The sequence below is a fragment of the Trachypithecus francoisi genome, unplaced genomic scaffold (genome assembly GCF_009764315.1).
Source record: "Trachypithecus francoisi isolate TF-2019V2 unplaced genomic scaffold, Tfra_2.0 Lachesis_group11, whole genome shotgun sequence".
In the NCBI taxonomy this organism is placed as follows: Eukaryota; Metazoa; Chordata; class Mammalia; order Primates; family Cercopithecidae; genus Trachypithecus; species Trachypithecus francoisi.
Genome location: NW_022681456.1, coordinates 63,932,638 through 63,948,912, shown reverse-complemented (window position 1 = coordinate 63,948,912; position 16,275 = coordinate 63,932,638). Strand labels below are relative to the sequence as shown.

The 16,275-nt window shown below is 38.3% G+C and overlaps 1 long non-coding RNA gene across 1 annotated transcript in view; it reads right to left on the bottom strand.

The window, feature by feature from the left end:
• The window catches only part of LOC117091025, a 77,307-nt gene extending 62,283 nt beyond the window's left edge, over positions 1–15,024 (bottom strand). Inside the window, exon 1 of the long non-coding RNA XR_004440215.1 lies at positions 14,713–15,024. This is a non-coding gene — a long non-coding RNA (uncharacterized LOC117091025). The remainder of the gene's footprint in view (positions 1–14,712) is intronic.
• Between the last annotated feature and the right edge of the window lie 1,251 nt (positions 15,025–16,275).

Below are 16,275 nucleotides of genomic sequence, written 5' to 3'. Positions count from 1 at the left end.
TTTCAGAAACGTTTAAATTTTTTTACAGATAATATACTCTTGCCGTTTGTGTCATTCAACATTTGTTTTAAAAAAAGAAACAAGGAAAGAGCAAGGGCTTTGAGGTTGGCTGAAACCGGCTCAAACCCTGGCCTCAGCAACTTCACTCTATGACTTTTGGGAAAACGTGACCCCTCTGTCTCAGTTCCTTCATCAGCAAGATGAGGATAGCAGCACCTGTCTCGCACGTTTGCTGCAACAACTGAAAGTAAACCTCCTTGTACATTATTAGCACTCCATGCATTAGTTGTTTCTTTTCCCTATGCTGAATCCAATGGCTTTTCTTCTTCTTTCTTTTTAAAATTTTATCTTTTCACAAAGTAGGAAACCAAATACAAAGTGGCTAAGTCATTTCCACAAAGCCACACAGCAGGTTGATGTGAGAGCAAGGGGTATAATCCATGCGTCCCACATTATAATAAAGTCAGCATTACACTCAATGGGGAGTTGGGTTATGATGTGTATATGGCTGCTTATAGTAGTAGTTCCAAAGCTCAGATTCCAGGTGGCAGGTTTATTTGCTGATGTGTCATGCAGAGTACCAGATTCTGGGCTTGGGCAACTGTTGAACAAAACAAACCAAGAAAGGCCAGGGAAGGTGTGTTGGGTAGACCTCCAAGGTTATATCTGGCGTGACTGTTCTTTTGACCTTGCTGTCAAGGAAACCTAGCAGTAGATATCAGGGGCCTCGCTACAAGAAAAACATTGGTATCAGGCAATAAATTAGTTAGCACGAAAGGATATGGGGTCAAAAATGGACATCTGACATTCTTTTTGGCCACCTAGAATCTGAACCCTCTTTCTATGTTTGGGTAATTTTTCGACTTTATGAGGCAGAGATTGACACCCACTATGTTAGTTGAAAATGACAGCTAATTTTCCAACTGTCTTTGCAGCTAGGTTATAGTCAGATGGCCTAGGCTCTAGCAATCAGAAGTACCTTCCTTATCAGGGCCCACTTTCTTTAGAATGACAGGGATTATTTGCAGGCCTATGGTGAGTTACCCACCAAGGGCTTTTACTACTAATTTTAAATAAAGCCCTGAATTTTAATTTTAACTGTATTTTAATTTTAAACTATCTCATGGATCCAAAACAAAGGGGATTTTTCTTTCTGATGCCATTGCATAGGAGCAAGATGCTCTATGTCAGGGAGCTATGCAATGGCATTCTGTAACATTCTATGCAGTTCAATGATCTTAACCCAGATGAAACCACACCAGAGCTGTTTACACCTCCTGTTCCAAGAAAGAGGGTGTATTTCCTGGGAACTTCTAAGAGCTGGTTGAACCTCCTGGTTGACTTCCTTGGAAGAATGAATGACTAAGTGAACATTTTCATATTTCTCCCCTTTTTGTGCTTTGTAATCGCTGCTTGTCTAAAGTGCCTGAAGACTCTGCTTTCTGGACCAGGGCATGAGAACTTACTTCAGTGCCTATGTAGGACTGCAAGCTAAGCTTCTGCATCTTAGCCTTTAATAGGCATCCCAACTACTTGTAACATTCTAGAACTGTGTGGCTCCTTTCTGTCCTGCAGAAAAGAAGGACTCATGTCTGGCACCTCTGAGGCCTCAGCCTCACCCATTTCCTGTTTCGATACCACTAACGCCATCAGTTCTATATTGGCTCCCAGTGGCTTTACATAGGTATATCCTGATAGTGTCTCACCTCAAGCTGCACCATATGCCTCTCACCTCCCACCCTAGGGAGGTGTTAGTGCTAAGATATGGAAGCCACAGATGCTGCTTATGGCCCACACATGGGAAACCCTGAAGGGCAGGGAGTTAGTATCCCATGAGGTAAACTTTTGATTTTAAAAGTCAGCTGGTACATAAGTTCTTCCCGTTTTCTCCCTCTAGATGGACTTTTTTGAGATGCAGTTTATGTGACTTCTTGCTGGACGATCCTGTGAATTTTTTCAGTAAGTCTCAGTAGCTTCAAACTTGATCATGTGGTCTCATATTGGCTTCCCCTTTCCTCCTTCTCTCCCTTTGTTTTCTCATCCCTGGAATTGCATCTCCTAATAGAGTAGAAGTATTATACCATAAGCTCATTGTCTCAGGCTCTGTCTTCTGGGTAACCCAAGCTAAGGCAATACCACAGAATTCTATAAACAAAATTAGGCCAGTTTTGCCATCTTTGGGAATTTTTCCTCACTTGGGAATCCTTTCTGAGTTTTCACTCAGTTATATCCTAAATGTGTGACTTTGGGAAAGTTGTTTAAGCTCTCTGACTCTCGTATTCCTCAACATAACATAATAATGATGCTTGTTTCATGAGAGAAGGGATTAAAAGGAAAAAAATGACTGAAGATCACTTAGTACAGTGCCTGACATGTAACAAATGCTCAATAAAAGTTGTTATTATTATAAAATCAATCATATGTGCAACTTGATGAAGCCCTGGGGGATGAAAAAAGGTGGCTGACTGGCAGACAATTTAAGCAGCTTGGAAAGATATGTTGGCATACCTGTGAACACATATGATAATATTGCATAATGAATCTCTAAGTTCCATTCTATTGTTAAAAAAAATTGTTTCAGAAATGGAGCTACAACTTATTCCAGAGTTAGACTTTTGTGACCACGGTGAACGTGATCCTTTTAAATAGAGAGAAGGGCCTGGGTAAGTTTAAACTGAATTGGGTTCTCAGTTCTCGCAGGCTTTGACCTTGTCATCTGTCACTTCCCTCTCAAAGGGCTGGCATAGCCCAGGGTGGTTCAGGATTCTCTCATCTGAAGTTCTGTCCATGGATTCTGAGGGGAGCCTGGGCTGCTGACAGTCGATGGCCTGCCTCTCACATCTCACTGTCCTTTGATCTCACAGTTACAATTGTGCTGCTTTTGTTTTTGACTTGCTGATGAAGAGATTTATGTGAATTTAATTTTCTTCTGTCTCTGACTGCCAGAGACTTTGGTGTTTGTATTATTCCCAGGGAACAAGATTAACTATAACCCTTTTTTATTTTTATTTTTATTATTTTGCTGGGTATAGTTTCTCAGAGTAGCGGGAAGCCGGAATGATTTGTACGTTACTGAATCTTGGGCTTCGCTTAACATGTAATTATTATGGCCAGTGAGAACAAGTAAGGCCCTGATATTTCAGAACTTCTCAAAGGAAGTTAGCTAGAATGAAAAATTACATTGTTCAGCAACCAAACCTAGCAATTGCATAATGAATATTCTCAGAAAACATAATCTTGACCCCTCCTTCAATCTCATTTTTGTCCTCTGAGTCTGGAATTCTTGTTAAATTAACTTTTGGTACTTGTTTTCCTTTGGTAATGTGGCAAATGCAAAATGTCCCTCATACTCCATACAAACGTGCAAAGCAGATGTAGTTTCCTTGAGTACCTCTTAATTGATGTTCTCTCCCTGATGTAACCTTAGCCTGCTGGATAACAGAAAATTAAAAACCAAGTTTTAGGCTAAGTGTGGAACCTTGGTCTGGTCCAATCATTTAAAATCTGTTTAGGGAGTTCAATCTCTGGGCAGTAACTCAGGTGAATGCTAAATGTTTCCGTGCTCTGTTTTGCTTCTCTCCAAGATGATGTCTAGGGATGGGGAGTAGTATAGGTAGGGTTTATGCATCAAGATGGGGGTCCTCAAATCTATGTAGGGCTCTGACCTCATGGCCTATGATGTACAAATGTACAGTGGCTGGAACAGTGGCAGGGCAACCCTCATCTGGTAACTAAGGTGGGGTCTAAGGGCTTGGCCAATTCAGCAGATTGCAACACAATACTGATGGGTCATTCTTACTCCAGAATTTCCCTTTGGGTTAGCTGAGGCTTTGTTGGGTTGCACTGCAGTTCAACTTTGCCCCCTGACCAGTCCTGCTTCCTCCTTTTTTTCCCCACAGGTATTACACCCCAAACTCTGTCTCAGAAAGCCAACTCACAAAACTCATCAATTCACCTGTCTTCTGCCTTCACACCATCCCTACACATTGTAAGGAGCTAACTCTGAAGGCTGTTTCCAAAGGCTCTCAGTCTTCCTGTGTTCAAAGGACATGGCACTATTCCCAGTGCTCTTGGTCTCCTATTCCCATTTGGGTACTTTTAAAAAGCAGTCCCTAACCTCTTCTCAGAGCCTGTCATTGAAGGAGGACAGGACAGGGAACCTGTCCTTAATTTCTACCTCTCTCTCTTTCTTATTATTCTCCAAATTCCTCACATCAGAAGGGACTAACCTTTCAGTTTCTCTTCATCTCTTTTCTCTTCTTCATCCTGGGCATAGAGTAAAATTCTCTGATCTCATTGACAAGTCTGTCTATTGATATAATGAAATTAGGTGTTAAATTTCAGAAATCTTTTTCTTTTTCAAAAAAGTCTGACTTCCAAGTCTGTTATCTTATTGCGTATTCAAAAAGCCTATTCAGAATGCTAGAAACTGCAGTCACTGTATCTGTCTCTCTGCATTTCAGTATGACAATCTTAACCCCTTAATCTTTCTCATAGTTTTGTGGTCCTGCTCTCAAGACAACTTTGTGTTTTAATTTTAGCCAGGATTATAACAAGCCCTAGGTGTAAATACATGTTACACATTTATTTCTAATTATTCTACAGGCCCTTACATGAGGTGATAGGTGCAAAAGAACTCTACATCATTGTTTCCTATTTCTCCTCTGCTCTACCCCAGGAAACCCAACCCATCAAGTAGCGGGAGAAAATACACTGTATTTTGATATAATCCAATAATGTCAGTCTGATCTATGATCTCTACAATTTCTGCCTAGGTGACTTTTCTGTCTTTCTACCCTTTTTCTACTGGGAAAGAGTTCTACTCGTTTCCCCTGCTCCTGAAGGGAAGAGAAGCTCTACAGGCTTACCTTTAGCTATGGGGAAAGATAGCTGTCAGATCCTTAATGATCTCTGCTATGCAGTTTCTGATTTGGATTGCTTTGTGACCCAGTGGTCACTAAGATGTAGCCAGAATGGTCACAGGTTGTGGGGAGACATACCAGCACTAATTACGGGATCTGTGTTTTCTACTATGAGTTTCTGGGGTGGGAGTCTCTGCTCTTTGTTTTAACCCTAGGCTTCTGCTGCCCTCTGGCCTTTGCAGTACCTCTGCTTGCTCTTCTGCATGGCTTCAGCCACCTCTGAGCTCCAGGAAACCAGCAGCACTGCTAAGAATGATTGACCTTGCCTTCTTCTACCACCATGCCCTTGCTCTCATGCCATGGGCATGTAGCAATTAGGCCCAAACTAGGCTTTTCCCAGAGGCCTGCGGCTTCCCCATTTTGTGCCCAGGCCAGGGAGGCTGACCATTAGCCCTGATGTTTTAGGGTATTTCCTACCTCTCTGCATGCTTCTGAAAGTGTTTCCTTCAATCTGCTCTCCAGAGGTGCTTCCCGGTGCTCCCAATCTTGAGGAGAAAGGGCTACTATAAGGATTCTTCTATCTGACTTCTTTTAATCTCCTTTGGCTCATCTAACCTGTACTTCCTCTATGTAATGTCTTCACTGTAGCATAGACAGAAAACCAACCAAGAGAGATTCAGAAGAGTGTTTTCCCTACTCAAAGGAAGAAATTGACATTGTAAACATTCAGACCTAATTCTCTGCATGTTAATAGAAGCTAAAGGAAATTTCTTTCTTAGAAAAACTTGTCTTTTGAGTTTATTGTCTTACTTCAACTCAAACAAAAAGTTAAGCAACTATCTTCTTGTCCTAACAGGTAGCTTATCCTTCTCCTGAAGCACTGGAACCTCCTTCTTTTTTTTTTTTTTTTTTGAGACGGAGTCTCTCTGTCATCCAGACTGTAGTGCAGTGGTGCGATCTCAGCTCACTGCAACCTCCACCTCCCCGGTTCAAGAAATTCTCCTCGGCCTCCTGAGTAGCTGGGCCTACAGGCGCGCACCATCACACACACACACACAAAATAATTTTTGTATTTTTCAGTAGAGACAGATTTTTCACTATGTTGGCCAGGCTGGTCTCAAACTCCTGACCTCAGGTAGTCCTCTCGCCTTGGCCACTCAAAGTGCTGGGATTATAGACGTGGGCCATCATGCCTGACCCCTCTTTCTTTATGGGACGAAAAGTTGCCAGGTAACAAGATGTATATAAGTCATGGAAATGTATCTGAAAATAATTCAAAAGAATCTTATATCTGTTTTACATTAATAAGTTTTATAGCGATTTTTCTATGTATTTGTGATTGTGCTTTGCATTTAACTTTCATAACAACCCTTCAGATAAATATTATTCTACCCTAATTTTTAAAGTGATACATGAGGCCCGAGAAGGTTAAACAACCTGCCTGAGGTCATGTAGTTAATTGGGATGGATCCATGATTCAAATTCAGGTCCATCTAACTCTAAATCCCTTGTGCTAACCACTACAATTCCTCCATTTGAAAAAGCTGACTGCAAAACATCATTCTGGTCACACGGAACTCTCCTGTGGTGGTTTAACTTTTCTATCCGGTGAGAAATGGCTGGGCAGAGTGTTCGAGAGTCAGTCTTTGAGGGTGGGCTATGTTTCTCTGCTTCATTATCTGTAAAATGGAGATAATGCTACCCTGAACTCACAGGACCATTGTGAGGTTTAAGTGAGTTAATACAGGACATGCATTTGGCACAGTGCTTGGCACATAGGAGGCCACAGTAACTATTAGCTACTGCTGTTGTAAAAGTCTCCGGGCAATATCGTCTTGATCATCAGGCTAAAGGTTTCAAAACCAAATGTAAAAAAGATGGGTTTTTAATTTTTGACATTCATAAATATTTAAATTGTGTTCTGTTGTTTCTTTTTTCCCCTTTATCTTTTAGAAATTAACCTCTATTCAACTGTAGGAAGGAAAGTCCTGCTGTGAATGTTTAGGCAGAATTAAGCTTTGAGTCAGAAATATCATGGATTGTTTTCATCTGTTTGTTGGTTTTTGCTCTGTTGTTTTTGCTAGAAGAAGAAATTGTTTCAATAAAACATTTCTCTGAATTATTGTTATTATTACTATCAGTATCATAATTATTAATAATTTGCCTTTGCAGAGCAGAAAAGAGAGTGCCTAGAGGAAAGAGCCTGGGCTTTGTGGTCAGGCATATCTACATCTGAATCCAGTTTCTAATTGATTCTTGGAAAGTAACCTAATCACTATGAATCTCAGTTTTTGTTATTTGTGCCTATCTCCTTGATACAATATGCTTCAAAGGCCTAAATATTAACTGACTCATTACAAGAGTTCAGTGAAAGTTCTTTCTCCTTATCCCTGCCTCCTATTTGTCCTTTCTAATTACATTAGAAGGGTAACCATAAGTGTATGGGTACGAGGTGAGTGTTGAGGGGCTGTATGCTTATTCTTGAGATCTGTCTACTATATAGTAAATGTTATGAGTTAAAAATACTGGTTGAAGTCCTCATACTCAGTACATCAGAATGCAGCCTTACTTGGAAATAGAATTTCTGCGAATATAAAAATTACTTAAGATTGGTTTATACTGGAGAAGCTTAGGCCAGTAACTCCATGTCTCCTGCCTTTATGAAATGGGAAAATCCAGACACAGACATACGCACAGGGAGAACACAATGTGAAGAGAGATGCAGAGATTAGAGTGATACTTCTACAAGCCAAAAATGCCCAAGATTGCCAGCAAACCACCAGAAGCTAGGTGAGACATATGGAACAGATTCTCTTTTGCAGTCCTCAGAAAGAATAAGTCTTGCTGACAGCTTGATTTTGGACTTCCAGTCTCCAGAACTGTGAGACAATAAATTTCTGTTGTTTAAGTCACTCAGTGTGCAATACTTTGTTATGGTAGCCCTAGCAAACCAATACAAGAAATGATGAGAACCAAAGTTTTCTCTGAAATGTTAACTTGGAGATTCTAAATTTTATACTTAATAGTTTTTAGTCATTTAAAAAATTATATTTTGCAATCAAAATTAAAGGAGGTAAATACTTTATCCAGAGAAAAAATGACCAAAAATGAAGAATGTAAATGACATTCAAATCCCTCAGGGATTTTATACAACACTGCTATAAAAAAATCTAATAAAATTTTCAAATGACTTCTGATGCAACTTTTACCAATTCCCCATTAAAATAATTAGATAAAATCCAGAAAAAAATGAGACAATCATAATAATACTAAAAACTAAGACTGCTAATCAAATTTTTGCCAAAATCTAATATATATACAAATTACAGATTGATGGAACTGGATTTAGAAAACATTTTTAGTGACCTATAAATATGTGTCTTTCTGAAACAGAGAAACTGTTGACCTGAATGAAAGTGAGAAGTCACTTCATCTGTTTCCCTCTGCCTGTCTCCAGACTACTCTATTCAGAATTTATACCCATAGGAAAAGCACATGGCCACAGGTTTTGGTTTTTGAAGTGTCCATATTATGATTCACCATCCTCCCATCCTGTTAGTGTCTAACTTTCCACATTAATTCAGAGATTGAATTTCTTTATTGTAACAGGGAAAATATTCGGTGAAAAAACCAGTAATGATTTTTTTGCATACTTAAATATGGGCTTTTCATAAATATAGTGTTTATGGAAGTCATAGGGCTATTGACAAATATTCTGGTTCCTTTCTCCTTCTAGGCACATGATACAACTGCATTTTCCCACCCTCTTTGGAGGGCAACTTTCTTGGTCAAAGAGATGCAAACAGAGGTGATGTGTGTCATTTCTGGGTGGAAGCTATAAAACCAGAGCATAATTTGCCATGCTGTCTTCCCTCTGCCATGGTCTATATGCCAGGGTTGCTGTCACTACCTGTTTCCACAGAAATAATTAGGCCTGTGAACTATACCTCCTAGGGAAGCTTTCCTCTCATACTCATATTGTTTTAATGCTCTCCTTTTCCTATAATCTAAACCTTCAATCAGTTGGCCCTGCTGACTAAGACTCCTGTGGCCTGTTAGCGTCTTCTCTGCTCAGCAGAGCCTTCACGTTAAGGCTGGTGTTGTATAGTTAAAAGTCAAGCAGCTAAGCCACTCACCCTCTTTTGCAATAAATGCAGCAAAGTATTAACATGTCCTCTATATAAAGAAATAATTAAAAATCTGTGGACTTTTAAATTATTTTTAAATTAATATATTAATTTATTGGTTAAAAAATCCATGATATCTCTAAAAATAGGCAGATAAGGTAGGAAGGAAATGGCAAGAACAAATAAAAATGGCTACTAAGCCACACCAAAAAGAAAAATTTCAAGTAAACAATCTAACATCATACCTAGAAGAACTAGAAAAACAATAGCAAACCAACCCCAAAGTTAGCAGAAGAAAAGAAATAATTAAAATCAGAGCTGAACTGAATGAAATGGAGATGAGAAAAAACACACAAAAGATCAACGAAACTAAAAGTTTGTTATTTGAAAGAATAAATAGGATTGATGGACTGCTAGCTAGACGAATAAAGAAGAAAAGAGATGATTCAAATAAACACAATCAGAAATGACAAAGGGGATGTTACCACTCACACCACAGAAATACAAATAACCCTCAGAGGTTTTTGAGGTTTTTATTATGAACACCTTTATGTACACAAACTACAAAACCTAGAAGAAATGGAAACATTCCTGGAAACATACAACGTCCAAAGACAGAGCCAGGAAAAATGAAAACTCTGAATAGACTAATAATGAGTTCTGAAATTGAATGAGTAATTAAAAAAACAAACAAAAAGCAGAAAAAGCTCTGGACCAGAAGGATTCACAGCTGAATTCTACCAGATGTATAAATAAGAGTTGGTACCAATCCTACTGAAACTATTCCAAAAAATCAAGGAGGGACTCTTCCCTAACGCATTCTATGAGGCCGGCATCATTCTGTTACCAAAACCTGGCAGAGATACAATGTAAAAGAGCACTTCAGGCCAATACCCCTGATGAACATAGATGCAAAAATCTTCAACAAAATACTAGCAAACTGAATCCAGCAGCAAATTAAAGCTAATCCACCATGATCATGTAGGCTTTATTCTTATGATACAAGGTTAGTTCAACATATGCATCAGTAAATGTGATTCATCACATAAATAGAACTGAAAACAAAAATAACACGATCTTCTCAATAGACACAGAAAAGGATTTCTATAAAATTCAACATCCCTTCATGTTAAAAATCTCAACAAACTAAGCATCAAAGGAACATATCCCAAACTAATAAGATCCATTTATAAAAAAACCCACAGCCAACATCATACCAAACAGAAAAAAGCTGGAAGGATTCCCTTTGAGAACCAGAGCAAGACAAGGATGCCCACTTTCACCACTCCTATTCAACATAGTATTGAAAGTCCGAGCCAGAGCAATCAGGTCAGAAAAAGAAATAAAAGGCATCCAAATAGGAAAAAGAAACAGTCAAACTATCTCTCTTCACAGACAATATGATTATATACCTAGAAAACCCCAAACTCTCTGCCCAAAGACTCCTAGATCTGATAAACAACTTCAGCAAAGTTTTAGAATACAAGACCAATGTACAAACATCAGTAGAATTTCCATACACCAATAATGTCCAATGTGAGAGTCAAATCTAGAATGTAATTCTATTCACAATAGCCATAAAAAGAATAAAGTATCTAGAAACATGGCTAACCAGAGAGGTAAAAGGTCTCTACAATGAGAATTTCAAAATGCTGCTAAAAGAAATCAGAGACAACACAAACAAATGGGAAAACATTCCATGCTCATGGATAGGAAGAATCAATATTGTTAAAGTGGTCATACTGCCCAAAGCAATTTACACATTCAATGCTATTCCTATCAAAATATCAATGACATTTTTCACATAATTAGAAAAAATTATTCTAAAATTCATTTGGAACCAGAAAGGAGCCTGCATAGCCAAAGCAATCCTAGGAAAAAGGAACAAAGCTAGAGGAATCACATTACCTGACTTCAAACTATACTATAAGGCTACAGTAACCAAAATAGCATGATACTGGTACAAAAACAAACACAGAGCAATGGAACAGAATAGAAAACTCAGAAATAAAGCAGAATGCCTATAACCATCTGATCTTCAACAAAGCCAACAATAACAAGCAATAAGGAAATGACTCCTTAGTCAATAAATGATGCTGAGTTAACTGAATAGCCATACACAGAAAATTGAAGCTGGACTCCTGCCTCTCACCATATACAAAAATTGACTCAAGATTGATTAAAGACTTAAATGTAAAACCAAAAAATATCAAAACCCTAGAAGAAAACCTAGGAAATACCATTCTGGACATAGGCCTTAGCAAAAACTTCATGAGGAAGACTCCAAAAGCAATTGCAACAACAACAAAAATTAACAAGTGGGACTTAGTTAAACTAAAGAGCTTCTGCACAGCAAAAGAAACTATCAACAGAGTAAACAGCCTACAAAATGCGGGAAAATCTTTGCAAACTATGCATCCAACAAAAGTCTAATATCCAGAATCTATAAGGAACTTAAACAAATCAACAAGCAAAAAACAAACAACCCCATTAAAAAATGGGCAAAGGACATGAGCAGATTCTTCTCAAAAGAAGACACACACGTGACCAAGAAGCATATGAAAAAATGCTCAATATCACTAATCATTAGGTAAATGCAAATCAAAACCACAGTGAAATCAAAACCACAAATGAGATACCATCTCACACCAGTCAAAGTGGCTCTTATTAAGAAGTCAAAAAGAAGAGATGCTGGTGAGGCTGTGAAGAAAAGTGAATGCTTACACACGGGTGGTGGAAATGTAAATTAGTTCAGTCACTGTGGAAAGCAGTGTGGCTATTTCTCAAAGCACTTAAAACAGAATTACCATTCGACCCAGCAATCTCATTATTGGGTATATACCCAAAGGAATATAAATCATTCTGCTATAAAGACAAATGCATTTGTGTGTTCATTGCAGCCCTATTCACAGTAGCGAAGCCATGGAATCAACCTAGATGTCCAACAGTGGACTGGATAAAGGAATTGTGCTGTATATACACCATGGAATTCTACACAGCCATTAAAAAAAGAACAAAATCATGTCCTTTGCTGTAACACAGATGGAGCTGGAGCTCATTATCCTAAGTGAATTAATGCAGGGACATAAAACCGAATACCACATGTTCCCAGTTACAAGAGGGAGCTAAATATTGAGTACACATGAACACAAAGAAGATAACAATAGACACGGGGCCTACTTGAGGGTGGAGGGTGAGAGAAGGGTGAGGATGAAAAAAACTACCTATAGTGTAGTATGCTGATTACCTGGGTGACAAAATGATCTGTACACCAAACCCCCATGATACACAATTTACTCATGTAACACACCTGCACATGCGTCCTTTGAGCCTAAAATAAAAGTTGGAACAAAAAGTAATGGCTAGTAAGCATATAAAACTTTTCAATTTTACTATAATGTATATAATAACAAAAATATAATCAGTTTGCCTACACATTTAGAAAATATTAAGAAGAGTTATTTTCTGTATTGGGGGCTCGCAAAACACTGTAAATTGGCATGAATGAATGAATGAATGAATAACTGGACAAATTTATTCAAGCTTTCCAAAAGCTTTTGGCAATATATGTCAATAACCTTTAAAAAGCTTTAACCCTTTGTCCCAGTTATTCAGTTTCTAGGAATCTGTGCCAAAGACATAATCAGAGATGCAAATGGGATATTCATCACAGTATTATTAATATTTTTAATGTTAAAAGTTAAAAATAAACTAAATCACAAAATAGTCAATAAGTTATGATACATATATAAGGTGGAATATTTTGTAAACAATATAAATGGCATATAAAAAGAATTTCTAGTGTGAACAAAACCTTATGTTTTTGAAACAATATTTAGCTTTTAGAAAAGTAGCAGTAGTACACAGAACACCCATAAACCGTTTATCCACATTTACATTTTTAACATTTTGTCTTTATTATTCTGCGTGTGTTAAATACATTTTTTTCCCCACCAGAACCATCTGAGAATAGGTTGTATTTATCATGCCTTGTCGCCCCTTAATACTTCAGTGTGTCTTTTCTAAGACCGGAAACATTTTCTTATATAACCACAGTACAGTTATCAAATTCAGGAAATTTAACATTGGTACAATATTTTACAGTGCATGTTTTAATGTTGTCAATTTTCTCAATAATGTCCCTTACAGCAGGTTCCCCACCCCCACCTCCAACCCCTCAGTCATTAGTCCAGTCTGTAACATTTAGCAACATGTCTCTCTAGAATTTTTCATCTGGAAGAGTTCTTCAGCCTTTCTTTGTTGTTACAACATAATCTATCTGAAGAATACAGTAAATTATTTTACTGAATGTTATTCAATTTGTGTTTATCCAATGTTTCCTCATGATTAAATTCAGATTATGTATTTTTGGCTGGAATATCACATTAGTGATGGTATATTCTCAGGAAAATTTCCATTATTACTGACATTAATTTTGATTATTTGGTTGAAGAGTCGTCTAGGTTTTCTACCATATTTACTTTCTTTTCTTATGAAGTTAAATAATTTGCAGTGAGGGATTTTGAAATGCTGTAAGTATCCTGTTTATCATCAAACCTTTATGCTTAGATTTAGGATCTACTGATGTTTGCCTGGATCACTTTTTACTCTTGTAGTTGCAAACTGTGATTTTTCTAACTTCATCATTCTTTCTATACTTATTACAGTTAGCCTTTAACTGTAATAAAGATCTTTCTGTTTCCCTTTTCTGTTATCTTTCTCTCTCTTTCTGTTTCTCTTCAGTTTGAACTCACAGATTCTTCTTTTTTCAATGGATTATAATCTATTAGTGTCTTTATTTATTTTGAGATGGAGCCTTGTTGTTGTCCAGGTTGGACGGCAGTGGTGCGATCTCGGCTTACTGCAACCTTCGCCTCCCGGGTTCAAGCGGTTCTCATGCCTCAGCCTCCCACGCTTACCGGCACGCGCCATGACACCTGGCTAATTTTGTATTTTTAGTAGAAACGGGGTTTCACCATGTTAGCCAGGCTGGTCTCAAACTCTGACCTCAGGTGATCTGCCCACCTCGGCTTCCCCAAGTGCTGGGATTACAGGCGTGAGCCAACGCATCTGGCCTATTTTGATGCTTAAGGTGACTCCTGTGTCTTCTTAACATGCCCTGTCAATTGTTTTTAGTGTTTTCTTAATTTATGGCACAATGAGATGCTCCAGGTTTATCTTATACCTTCTCTGTGCCAACCCCAGAACTGGCCGTTTCTTCATGGAGCCCTGGCTCCTTTTAGAAGGTAAGGGTATTTAGAAATCAAGATCTGGGTGCTAAATATGTTCATCACTGCTGGCATAGCATTGCTTCTAAGCTTTTTCAACAAGCAGAAATATAGTAGATGTTTTGTATTTTGTATATGTTGGAAATCTCAGCTCTAATGTATATATTTTAGAAACTACGAGTTTATAGTAAAATCTTCTACTCCTTTTAGCCCCAGTGTTGTGCTTTGCCTTTCCTCAATCCATACTTGTATCTCTCTTCTTCTACAATTAGAGCTTTGGCTTCCAACATCAATCCATTTACTCATTTGTTAAAATAGACAATACATGCAAAAGTTTAAGTTTGTTATACCCATATGATGATGAAAAACCTACTGAAAAGAATTTGATATTAGGCCATTCTTCTTTTTCTTCACACTGAGGGTATACGTACTAGTTTTCTAATGCTACATAACAAATTATTACACACTTAGCAACTAAAAACATCCATTTATTACCTCACAGTTCTCCAGGCTACAGGTCTGAGCACAAAGCACCTGGGTTCTCTTTCATGGTCTTGCAAGGTTGAAATCAAGATGTGATCCATGTTGTGGTTCTCACGTGGAGTTTGGGGTCCTCTTTCAAGCACATTCAGGCTGTTGGCTGAATTCAGTTCCATGTGGTTGTAGGCACAAAGACATACATTCTTGTTGGTTGTCAGCCGGGGGCTATTTTTCACTCCCTTAAAAGCCACCTGCTAGTCCCTGCCACATTGTCAGTTTGCTCTTTCAAGGTCAGCAGGAGAATCCTGCAGTGGGGTAGCCTGCGCTATTTGCTCTGATGAAATTTTAAGCAACATAACATAATAATGGGAATGAGTAGCTCATCACTTTGCTCACATGGAGCAACTATTCCATCATATTCACTGATTCCTACAATACTTAAGGGGAGGGGATTTTATAGGGTTTATACACCAGGGGGTGGGAATCTTGGGAGCTGCCACAGCTTGAATGTTCCTTCCAAAACTCATGTTGAAATGTAATTCCCATTGCAACAGTGTTAGGAGATAGGGCTGAATGGAAGATATTTAGGTCATATAGATATTAGGGCTCCACCCTCATGAACTGATTGTCATTATCACAGGAGTAGGTTAGTTTTCTCAGGAGTGGGTTGTTATAAAGCAAGTGCAGTGTCTTGTGCTTTTCTTTTTTGCATGTGCCCCACTCTTCTTCCATGGGATGAGGCAGCCTAAAGCCCTCACCATATGCCAGCCACTTCATATTGGACTTCCAAGTCTCCAGAACCATGAACTAAATAAATTTCTGTTCATCATAAATTACCTGGTCTGCAGTATTCTGTTACAGCTACAGAAGATGGACTGAGAGAGAAAGTTGCTATTGAGAAGTGGGGTTGTTGCTATGACTGATACCTAAAAAGTGGAAGCAGCTTTAGAACTGGATAATGCGTAGAGGCTAAAAGAGTTTGAAGGAACAGGCTAGAAAAAGCCTGCATTGCCAAAAATGTACCATTAAAATTGATTCTAGCGAGGGCTAAGAAGAAAAGTATACAGAAGGTCTGGAATGTCTTAGAGATTAGTCAATGGTCATGACTAGAATGTTGAGAGGAACATAAATAGTAAAGGCCATTCTGAAAAGGTCTCACATGGAAATGAGGAATAAGGTATTGAAAATTAGAGTAAAGGCCATTCTGGTTACAAAGTAGCAAATAACATGGTTGAACTGCATCGATGCCTGAGGACTTTATGGAAGGCAGAATTTAAGAGGGACAAACTAGGATATCTAACAGAATATCTAAGCAGCAAAGCATTCAGGTTATTGAATGGCTATTTTAAACTGCTTATAGTGAGATGCTAGAGGAGAGAAATTATTTAAGGTGAAATTTATAATTAAAAGGAAAGAAAGCAGAAAGATTTGGAAAATTTGCAGCCTGTTCATGTAAAGAATGAAAAAGCATGTAAGTGCGCAGCCAAGCCACCCTTTAACAAAAAGATTAGCATGGATTGAAGGAAGCCAGAGGCTACTCATCAGGACAATGAAAGCAAGACTTCCCAAACATTTCAG